At 40.4% G+C, this 11,869-nt stretch overlaps 1 protein-coding gene across 1 annotated transcript in view; it reads right to left on the reverse strand.

The window, feature by feature from the left end:
- The window catches only part of SPTSSB (serine palmitoyltransferase small subunit B), a 28,570-nt gene extending 22,943 nt beyond the window's left edge, over positions 1-5,627 (reverse strand). The window contains exon 1 of the mRNA XM_036851712.1: positions 5,414-5,627. The gene's annotated coding sequence lies outside the window, so the exon portion shown is untranslated. The remainder of the gene's footprint in view (positions 1-5,413) is intronic.
- Between the last annotated feature and the right edge of the window lie 6,242 nt (positions 5,628-11,869).

Raw genomic sequence — 11,869 nt, forward strand, 5'->3', positions numbered from 1 at the left:
CCTCAGGCCACTTTCTAGAGAAGAGGAGAGACAATTACACAATCGTCCTACACAGTGCGATAAGTGCTATGATAGGGAAGTGTAGGGTACTCTGGGGCATAGAAAGAGGCTCTAACCCAGCCTAGAAGGGGGTGTGAGGACAGGCAGGTCAAAAAGATGAACCAGTTTGCAAGGCAGAAATAGAGACACAGACATAGAGAACAAACGTATGGACATCAAGGGGGGGAAAGGAGGGGTGGGATGAATTGGGAGACTGGGATTGACATATATAAACTAATACCTATAAAATAGGTAACTAATGAGAACCTGCTGTGTAGCACAGGGAACTCCACTTCGCTGTACAGTAGAAACTAACACAACATTGTAAAACAGCTATACCCCGATTTAAAAAAAAGCTCTTGTCCTCATCACTGTGTGCTTTGACTATTTTGTAACAAAAGGCATATAAGGTAACCTCAAGAAAGAAAGGTCTTTGAAGCAAGGTCTGTGTTGTTCCCCCAGTATTTGGCACATAGTGGCTGCTCAATTAAAACCTGTTAACTAAATGAATGAGAATTCTAATGCTCCATAATAACTCCTTTATAACAGGGAGGTTTTTGACTTATTTCTAATTTGATTCAAATGCTTCTCCTCTAAGCCTGAATTAAATGTTCGCTTTTGACTTAAAAAAAAAAAAAATCAAGTCCTTGCTCCCTTTTAAGCCATTTTCTAAAAGTTCTATTTCAGGAGATCTGCCACACCCATTATATTTTACTAGAACAATGTGTCCTCAGGTATCTTTTAAGCCAGGTGCCCTGAGGAGAGATTCTAGGACGGTCTGGGAAAGCAGAGGCTCTCTGGTTGCTTTTCTCCTTTTTTCCAGTTGATCTGTGGGGTTCCATGCTCTGTTACGTAGTTCTGAAAGATTTGTTCTCCTTTCACCTTTCCAGAGTGTCCTGGAAATTTTTCTTTCCCTCAAACGCTCCCCTACCCTCTTCACTCTTTCAAAAGGTGTTAGCTTTGGGAAAGTGGTCCTTAATTATTTACCACACAATCCTCTGTCAGACTACAAGAATCCAGGGCAAAGCAAGAGAGAAAGGCCACAAGAAAACTGAAAGCCCAGGCTAATGATTTCCCTTAACAAGAGTTTTTGTTGTCATAAGGCGGTGTTTTATTTAGGTTGTAGTTCTTTAGGAAAGACATGAAGTTATGTCTTCCTTGTGCTTGCTTGGAACGTTGGGGCTAATGTAATATTTTCTTTGGTGCAACAGCAGTAAATCCAAGGTAGTAAAACAATGCTGACGGGAAGGAGAAACCAAAGCTCCTTGGGGGAGAAGTTAACTTGGAGCAGGTAATCCTTATGGCCCATCCCATACATGACCTTTATATTAGCTAATTACATAATTTTACTTCCTAGCCTGATGCCACAGTTTAAAATTGTACCTCGTTCCCTTCCCTGCTTAATTTTTCTCCAGAGCCCTTATCTCCTGCTCATACACTGTATAATTCACTTAAAAATTATGTATTTATATGACAGCCCCTCTAGAATTTGAGCTCCTGAAGGGTAGGAATTTTTGTCTGTTTTGTTTATTACTCATCCAGGGCCTAGAATTGTCCTGGTGCAGGGTAGATGCACAATAAATATGTTGAATTAAAGAATTATTAATCCCAATCAAAACAATATTAATAAGTAATAACTATGATCAGGTTTTTCCTACATGTACTTAATTTATAGACAACTGGTTGGACATTTAAAATTATTTTTTAGAAATCTGACAAAATATGACAATAGGATCTCTACAAAAGCTTTGATGGTCAAAAACTGCGTGAAACCCATTTTCATCAGCATGGTATGCTCTTCTAAACTTGTGCATGGAAGGATAAGCTTGGCCTGGTGAGAATGGAAAATCTTGAGGTTTCCTGATGCAGGTAGACTTACTTGAATCCCTAAAGCTAAGGGTATACTTTGGCTCAGTGTACTCATAACTGTTCCTGGCAACAAGTTCAGGTGTTGCTTATACCCCCATGAAACTCAGACTCACTAATATTATATTCCCATTTCTGGACAAAGCATTATCATCCAATTCCACACTTCTTTACAGGATCAGGTAGTTTATGGGAACACAAAATATAGAAGATGAATAGAGGAGAATATTAATTATTTGGGAGCTTCTATATTTGAGATTATTATAATCACTGGAGATGCTTCCCGACAGTGACACATCAGGGTGCTCTGAGTACTACAGTGGCCGCTCCAGCTCTTCCTTTACCCCCAAGACTTCTACTTCCGGGCCAGTCTAGTGCAAGTGAAACCAGGTTAGGCTGAGTGGCAGACAAGTACACTTTTGGCTGAGATTCAGGTACCCTCCCTCTCTCACCCACTGTGGCCTCTCTCAACAACTGGCCTAAAGAACTGATAAAGAACTAGACTTATCTAGAAACAGGAGGAACAGCTGGCCTCACTGAGCTTGGATTAATATAATGAGTGGATGAGTCCAAAAAGTTAGGGCATTGCAAACAAATTCTCTATAGGACTGCATTAATGACATTTGACATTTCTAAACAGAGAAAAGCTTGGGCAGGTGTGTAAACATATGCAAATCATATAATATGTATCCCCTGTGTCACTCAATTATTTCATCTATCTCATGTGGCCCTTAGGAAAGATCTTCACATAAACTATTGGTCTGGTGGTACATGAAGATTCATGAACTCCAAGTTCTAAACCCACATGTTCTTTTAATAGCTTGGATAATTTATTAAAAACAGCTTTATTGAGATATAATTCAAACACCATACAATTCACCCAAAGCACACAATTCAGTGGTTTTTAGTATACTCAAAGTTATGCAACCATTACTAATCAATTTTAGACCATTATTGTTACCCCCAAAAGACGCCTTGTACCCTTTAGCAGTGACTCCCTATTCCTGCTCATTGCCACTCCCATCCCCTCCAGCCATATGCAACCACTAATCTACTTTCTGTCTCTATAGGTTTGCCTATTGTGGATATGTTATATAAATGGAATCATACAATATATAGTCTTTCACTTAGCATAATCTTTTCGATGTTCATCCATGCCATAGTACATATCAGTACTTTATTCCTTTTTATTGCTGAATAATATTCCATTGTTCCATTCCATATCTCATTTTATCTATCCATTCATCAGTCAATGGATGCTTGGGTTATCTTCACTTTTTGGTTATTATGAGTAATGCTTCAGTGAACATTTGTGCACAAGTTCTTACAGGGACCTAGATTTTCAATTCTCTTGGATAATACCTAGGAGTGGAATTATATGGGTTATACGGCTGAGTTATATGGTAACTCTATGTTCAACTTTTTGAGGAACTACCAACTTATCTTCCACAGCAACTCACCCATTTTACATTCCCACCAGCAATATATGCTGGTTCTAATTTCTCCACCTCCTCTCCAACAACTGTTATTTTCTTTCTTTTTGATTATAGTCATTTTGGTTGGTGTGAAGTGGTATCTTGTGTTTTTGATATTCATTTCCCTAATGACTAAATGATAGTAAGAACCTCTTCGGTGATTGGCCATTTGTACCTCTTCTTTAGAGAAATGTCTAAAATCCCTTGCCCATTTTTAAATGGGTTATTTGTCTTTTAGTTGTTGAGTTTTTCCTCTTTTGTGTTAAGAATGAGGGATGGTTGGATGGAGAGCCTCAGATCTTTCACATGCTCTTGCCTAAGGTAGAGCTTCTGCAACACTGGTGGTGGATGAGATGCTCGTGGCCTGCTTTCCCAGGGATATACCATAGCCCTATGCTGGGATCTAGGCTGAGAGGGAGTCCCGTGTTCTTGGCTGTACCCCCCACCTCAGAGTGGAGCACCATCACATCCAGGTGGAGTTGGCAGGGAAGTGAGTTGTGGTTCAAAATCCAAACTCTTGCTGTTCTTACGGAAATTTAGTGGATTGTCTTGAACAAATTTTTCTTCATTTGTTGTATTTCCTCAGGACAATTTCTAGAGACTAAATAGTTGTTTACCTACAATTTTCAATAGTAATTTTAAAGTTATAGTATTGTTGTTTTGCTAAGGGGTGGATTCACAGAGCTCCTCACACCACCATTCTGGAAGTTGAGTCCCATTTGGATAATTTTTAATGAAGATTTTACATCTTGTATACTTGGTGGTGAAATAGTTTATGCTGATATAGTAGATATAGAATTACAAAAGACAGTTTTTTACAAAAGTATTTGCAAATTTACAAACAGTGGATTAAGAAAACCAGTTGAAGTTGAGAATTGGTTGACTTTAAACTTCATATCCACTAAATTTCTAGAATGCCCATGCATTTGGTTTGACAAACCACTGTTAATTTATTGTTATTAAATAGTTGTATAGAAATCTTTGGGTAATGAGGGTGACAGTACATTTCACATGTTTGTTGTTGCTCTAGTAGTCTATGTGCAAAACCGTCACAGCCATTGAAAGAGTCATCAAAATGATGCCTGTTTTAAAAAGCATAGGAATAATTTAGATGTGAAAATCAAATTTTTCAAACCTCATTAGTTTTATGCACTAATCTAAAAAATTCACTAGCAAAACTGATCATGTATTTCTTAACGTTTGTTTAATTCAAAAGAACTACCGGGCCACAAAGTCTTGTAGAAAAACAATTTTCCCAACTTCCCTGGTGCATTTATTTGTAGTTTTAAGGCTAAGATTTACATTTAACAATTCTTCAAATTCTTTATTTGGTCAAGGGCTGGGTTCATATGTTCATTGCCAACCAGTTGAATGTCATTTTAGTTGAAACAGATCTAGAATCTCTGCTCTTATCTAAACCCTTCTTTATTATACCACATCCCCACCCCCATGTCAAAGTTATCTATATGTACCTTTCTACTTGGGTTTAGAAGTCTAGTTACTTATAAATGAACACAATCATCTTTAAGAAAATACGTCCTGCTTAATAATCATGAAAAAATGTTAAAATGTATTCCTTGTTGGAAACTCTTCACTTTTTGGTCAGTTGACTTGTGTGTATTATTGCCTCAAGTAGCTTATGGGCAAAAAAGTATTGTATAAGAGCATGAAACAAGATAAAGATGCATATTTAAGAATGAAATCAAGAACCTCCCAATGACATTTCTCTGAATAGTTATTACTGAACTATACAAAGATAAATAATGTAAGTAATTAACAAAGTAATTTTCTCTTCTTTTGGCTGGGAAAGTTTTAATAATAAAGTTTGGCTTCTGTTGAGTGAAACATCTTAGTTTCTAACATAGTTAAAGGCAAATGGAAAAGCCCGTTCAATTCTTAAAATTTTTAATGCAGTTAAATAATAAGCTGATACATTGCATTATGGCTTGGTATTATTTTTTCCTTATAAAGACAGGAATTCTATCCTTCTAAAGCTACTTTGCAGTTCAAGCAGATATGTGGAAGATGCTTACCTCCCAGTTGGGTGTATCTCCTGCGGCTTAGGTGAGCACCAATGCTTTGGCTCCTCCCCAACTGCTGCGAGCTTCCCACTGCGCTGGGCACCTCGAGGCTCCAAGAGTTAGGTGTTCGGCCCCGCCCTCTGCACTATTGCTAAAACTCCAATTCTGCCAGACTGATTCCGGTGATTAATTATTGACAAAAGGAAAACACTCCCAGGCAAACTTGTGTCCAACCGCACTGCTCCCAACGACTCCGTCCAGAAGAAATGCCGGCTGCACCACTCCCCTCCCCCCTTGCTCTATGGTCCCAACTTCCCACACGCTGCCACTCTCAGTCCTGGGCGACCAGGCTCGTCCGCGGAGGAATGCAGCCCAGCGACTTCTACATTTTTAAATTTGGTTTCCTGTAGCTCGTTAGCACTTCTCCGGGGACCAGCCTCTCAGGAGGGGGTGCTTTCCGGATGCAGGGGAAGCCTGGGCTCTGAGAGCAACGGAGGAGGCTAAGGCGTCGCTGTCACCTCCGGCTGCTGCAGTAAAACCCCGAGTCGCGGCGGGGATGGGGAGGAGGGGGTGGGGAGGCGCCCTCCCCCTCGCTCGGATCGGAGCCCCGACACTGCCGGAGGGGCACGTACTTCGGTGGTAGTGGTGGGAGCGGGCAGATAAACAGGAGGCGAAGGTGGGAGCCTTGGGGCTTTAGCCTAAGCCAACGTTAACCCGCCTAGGGAAAGCCTGCGCCCAGCATCCATCGATCTGCAGACTTCGGCAAGGGGGTGAAGCCGGGCGGATGCTGAGGACTGCGGTCTGAAACTCAGCGGCAGGCTGCGAAGTGAGCCCAGGGCTCCGGGCCGGGGCGGCGGTCGGCCCAGCAGGCATCCCACCGCATTCGTCTGTCAAAAACAGAAGAAAGCAAACCCTTTTAGCTTTGGCAGTTAATTTTGGTGCCTTTGAACGTGCAAAACGCCTCTCCCCGCCCCACTCCCTCCATCCAGCATCTTCCCTCCTCCCCGTTGGCTGGGCGGTTAATCGTTGAAAGGCTGGAACCCCTCGGGAAAGCAGATGGAAGGATCGTGCCCAGCGAACTTGTGTGTGCTCACTCACAAGTGAAGAGAATTTGGGCCCGGACTGCGGCAGGAAGGCAAATTGGGGAGAGAGGGCTGGGAGGTTCGTTGCCTACACTCGCGGCGCAGGCTGCCGCGGCTCCCGGACCGGCGACCCCAGCGCTCACGCTCGGCGCTCAATTATCTTCCCGAGGAGGCGCGGGACCGCGAAGAGCATCTTCCCTGAAAACCAACATCCAGAACACCATCGATTCCTTTTCTACCGAGGACATAGTGCTTAGATTGAACGCCGCGGCTGCTTGCTGAGAGCGCAGAGGACCTTGAGGCTCCCAGCCCCGATATCTGTGTAGCCGAGACTCTGCCCAAGACCTAGTGGGGTCCGGGGCGAAAGAGTCTTTTGATTAATGAGCATTCGGGCAACATCTGCCCGTCAGCCCCCATCGCCTAAGGAGGACACGTTGCACACGTTCGGCCTCATTGTGCTGAAGCGCGAATTTTAGCTGCGGGCAGGTTTCAGCTCACTTCACAACGCGCTTCCAGCAGGTTCTAAGCAGGTTCCAACCCGCCGGTGCAACGAAGAGAGAGACTGGGTGGGGGTTACTGCAAGCCGGAGGAGGTGTCCCCAAAGGAAGCCGAAGGTGGTTGGGGCCAGGGAAGGGAACCAATGGAAACTGAGCACCTTGCAGCATCTGTGTTGGCCGTTTTACATCTTTATCTTTTCTGTATCTTTTATCTAAATAGTAGCAACCTCTGCTAATATTTTTTATTTACCACTTTATGTTGTTCACATTCCTTATCTTCTGGCTTCTCCTGACAAACCTTGTGCTGTCATGTTGGCAGCACAAGTATGACCACCCCCATTGGGAGATGAGGAAATAGAAACCCTGAAGAGTGACTTGTTCAGGTCGCGAAGCCCCTGTTGCGGTGGGGTCAATACTATTTACACTGGTTTTTAGGTCTCATTATTCATTATCTAGTTTTCTTATCAGATTGTGACATGCCTCCCCCCCCCATACTCCCCATGATTGTACATTTGTGGAAGTATAGAAATAGGTCTCTTCCTGCCCAAAGTTTGTGAAATGGCTATGAGACCTTGCAATTATTTGAACTGTAGGTGGGGAGAAACTGGTATAGCTTGCAGAAGCATCTAGCCCATTAAAAATAATCTTAAATGACATATGTAATATAACCACACACAGATACACCTTTATGTATAACTTTGCACCCCAAATGGAGAATAGGTGTTTTTTTTTTATTATTACAAACAGAACATTCTCAAAACTTAACTAGATCACAAAATAAAGATTGACACTTTTTTTTTTAGATGGACACATTTTAAGTGGCAGAAATCATACACAGCTCATTTCCCCCTGATTGACATAGCACAGTTGGAAATTTAAGAATACTTTAAACGTAGGTTAAAGGGAAGCACAAATGGGAAGCTACAAACTTTTTAGAAACAGAAGAAAAACAAAAATCCTACGTAAAATTGGAAGAGTATAGAAAAGCCATACAACGTTCAATGTATTTATTGCAAAGCAATGTACAAACCAAGAAGCTTAGAGGAAATTACAAAAAATTGTGTTAACTCATGTTAAAAATAAAAGCAGAAATTAATGAAATAGAAAAATAAAAAACAAGAATTGATCAATGAAATAAAAAACTTATCTATTGAAAAGATCAAGAAAAAATCAAGAAACAAAGGTACAAGCAACATTAGAAAAGAAAGGTGGTATAGGGGGTTCCCTGGTGGCGCAGTGGTTGAGAATCTGCCTGCCAATGCAGGGGGCACGGGTTCGAGCTCTGGTCTGGGAAGATCCCACATGCCGCAGAGCAACTAGGCCCGTGAGCCACAATTGCTGAGCCTGCACGTCTGGAGCCTGTGCTCTGCAACAAGAGAGGCCGCGATAGTTAGAGGCCCGCGCACCGCGATGAAGAGTGGCCCCCACTTGCCGCAACTAGAGAAAGCCCTCGCACAGAAACGAAGACCCAACAGAGCCATAAATAAATAAATAAATAAATAAAATTAAAAAAAAAAAAGCAAATAATTAAAAAAAAAAAGGTGGTATATAACCACAGATGAGTTGGATATTCAAAACAAAAAAAAGATAATGTTCTTTGCCCACAGAGAGGATCCTCCCTTTGTGCTGATAACTAGAAATAGTAAGATAACAAATGGTTAAGACATACCACAGCTTATGGAAAGGGGAATAAGATTTGAAGCAGGCAAAATTGTTTAGAATGTAAGAATGTAAGAATATAAAGTGATTCTAATTGTATCAGCTGAACATTTGGAACCAGGCCTTTCATCATCATTATCATAAAGCAGCTGTTGAATAACTAAAGGACACATGCTTGCTGGAGTAGAAAACTTTATAAAGTAAGAAAAGTTAAAAGTAATAAAAGACTATATGCTCTCAAGGTAACCTGGGAGGTTTGAGGACAGATATTACAGGGAAGGGAATAGGATCACTTTGTAAAAGCTGTATTTATGGCCCAGAAAGTTTGTTTGGAATGTCTCTGGAGTTCAGAACACCAGGAAGGAGAAAGGACATGATGTGAGAATCCACTGAAAATGACCAGCCTGAAAATGGTCTTACCTCCAGGGGACCAAAATTAATAGCCTGAAATGTGAGTTTTCTCAAGCTCCAAACCTGCCCAGGGTGGCATGGTAGAAAGAGTATGTACTTTGGGGCAAAGTCTGGTTCTACTAACATCTTTTCTACTAAGAAACTGTAGTCTGAGACAACTTGTCTATTATTTCTATACCTTAGTTTTCTCATCTATGAAGTGGAAATAATATTGCCTTCGTGGGGTTCTTCTGAAAAATTTAAAAAGCCACTGTTTACAAAGTAACTGTATAGTTCTCTATCTCACCCGCTCCCTACTCCTCCCCTCCCTCCCCCGATTCCTCCTTCTCTAAACACCATCTTTCAGGATCTTCTCTTCTGTCCATTGACATTTCTCCTATTTTGTCAGTAGGACTCTACCTTCCTTCCCTTCCTTTCAGCGACCCAGCTACCTCCTCCATGACTTTTTAGCAATTAGGAATCCAAACATCATGACTGAGTACCTTTGGAATGCTTTGGAGAGACACCCCTGAATCTAAAAATACTCAGCCCCTCTCTTATAAAGTGAATGGCAAAAGCAGGATTGCCCTTCCTCCCTCCCTTCCCCCTCCCTCCCTCCCTCCCTCTCTTCCTTCCTTCCTTCCATCCTTCCTTCCTTCTTTCCTAATTCATATATTTTTTGAGTTCCTATGTGGCTGTGTTCTAGCAGAACGAGTGTCATTGCTCCAAATTACTGATTATAATTTAACAGAGATGCAATGCTTAGGCTGAAGTCATTAATGGAAAGACCCTAACATTTAACCATTCTTACTTTTAATATTAGAATAAAGATCATAATAGTAATGAGAGTCAGTAGTTTATTCTAAAAATTGGAAAAGCAGTATTTCATTAAGGAACTAATTGTCCCATTAATCATTAACAAACACATGAGATGTATCATAATAGGCACAATTCTTGACGTTAAAAGCTGTTCTTAGCAATAAAGAGACCCCAACAGAACAACACAGAAATTCCCAGAGCAGCAGTAAGACCAGTTTAACAAAGATTTTCTCAAGAATTTATTTTAAAGCAGCCTCAAACACTGCCTTTTTCATACAATGTCCAAAGTGCATCTACATCTATTTGGACAAGACAGAGAAGACAATGGAAGATCAGAAGAATCAAGAGAAAAGAATAAGGCTCCAACTAACTATATCAGCAATATCTTCCTTTATGTATTAACTCTTATTCTCTTCTATTGATCTTATTATCAGGAGGGGGAAAAGAAAGAAACGCAGTAACAGATGTGAGTATTTAAAAGCAAGAACAGAAATTTGAAGCAAATTTTATTTACTTCTTTCTGGTTTGCTTTCACTACGTGCAGATTAACACTTCCTTATTTTTTTTTTAAACCTTGTTAGATTAGCACTACTTATTTTTATGATGGTGTGACAAAAAAAGTGTTGCCTTTCATTTCAGTAAACAATGTTGCCCTCCATAAGCCACTGGAGCTGCCCCACTGATGCGCCCTGAGGGGAATTCAGGATGGAGAAAAACAGGATGCTGGCTCTAGATAATTAAGATGCATATTAAAGAAATAATTTCAGTGAGCCCAGACTCCTGCATCTTCCTGTACATAGAAAAGCACTAGGATCATTAACTTGAGAAGTCTGGGGGTTTTTTGTCTTTTTTTTTTTTTTTTGATTAGCAGTAACCTTTTGATGTTCTACTACTTGTTTTTTCCCAGCAAAAACTCCTATATATCCTGGCTCCTCACTTACCTCTTTGGAACATTTCTTCAGAGCTATCTGAGAGGTTGTCTACCCAGGCTATAGTCCTCAGTACAGTCACTGAATAAAACATAACTTGCAAATTTTAGGTTGTGTGTTTCTTGTTTTTTTTTTTTCCTGTTGACAGTGGCATAAAATGTTATTATTCTCCCAGAGTAGAACTCTTCATAACACTCAATAGATTTGTAAAGATATTTGAAAAGATTGTCACATGTTCATGAAACTTACATATTTTAGTCTTCGCTGAGTCACCAACTAGCTATATACCTTTGGCTAAGTCCCTTTAGTAATTTTATATTTATTTATTTATTTTTTTTCAGAATAAGTGGATAATTCTGTTTTCCTGTAAAATGGAAAACATTTTTTCCCCCTCCTGGCTATGTTGTTACAAAGATGCACCAGATATCCTTCATTATCCTATCATTTCTTTTGTTTCAGTTTCCCTCTATCAACATAGAATTTTATTTTCTTCATTAATTGGGCCTGTTAGGTTAGAAACAAACAAACAAACAAAGTAGGAAAGTTGTATGGCTGGGGTCTTTGAGCTCTCTGCCAAACTTCAAAAGAAGAAGAAGAATGACGATAATAACTATCATTTATTGAACTACAACCACCAAGGTTTTCCAGAATCATCTCTTTTTCTTGCTACAAGTTTGCAAGGTAGGAGCTTTTATTTTATTTTTATAGACAGTAAACCACGAATCAGAGAGGTGGTAACTTTTTTTAGGTGACACTTAACCTGCTGTATTGTGCAGGTTAAGAGAAGAGATGTTGGAGCCAAACCTCCCATATTTAAATCCCAACGTGACCACTCTCGTGAATGAGGAGAGCTAACTTAAATCTCTCTAAAGCCTCAGTTTCCTCATCTGCCATAAAGGATAATAACCATGTTGAATTATTTATGTTAATATCCAAAAAGCATGTAGAAGAGAAAATGTCCCATAAGTGTTCACTACTATTGTCTGGAGAGTTCAATGAGATTATAATTCATGTAAATCAGTTCAGTGTCTGGCCCTTAGACAATGCTTAATATGACAATTTCACTTTAAAAATATTTTATTTTTATAACAT

The sequence above is a fragment of the Balaenoptera musculus genome, chromosome 4 (genome assembly GCF_009873245.2).
Source record: "Balaenoptera musculus isolate JJ_BM4_2016_0621 chromosome 4, mBalMus1.pri.v3, whole genome shotgun sequence".
Lineage (NCBI taxonomy): Eukaryota > Metazoa > Chordata > Mammalia > Artiodactyla > Balaenopteridae > Balaenoptera > Balaenoptera musculus.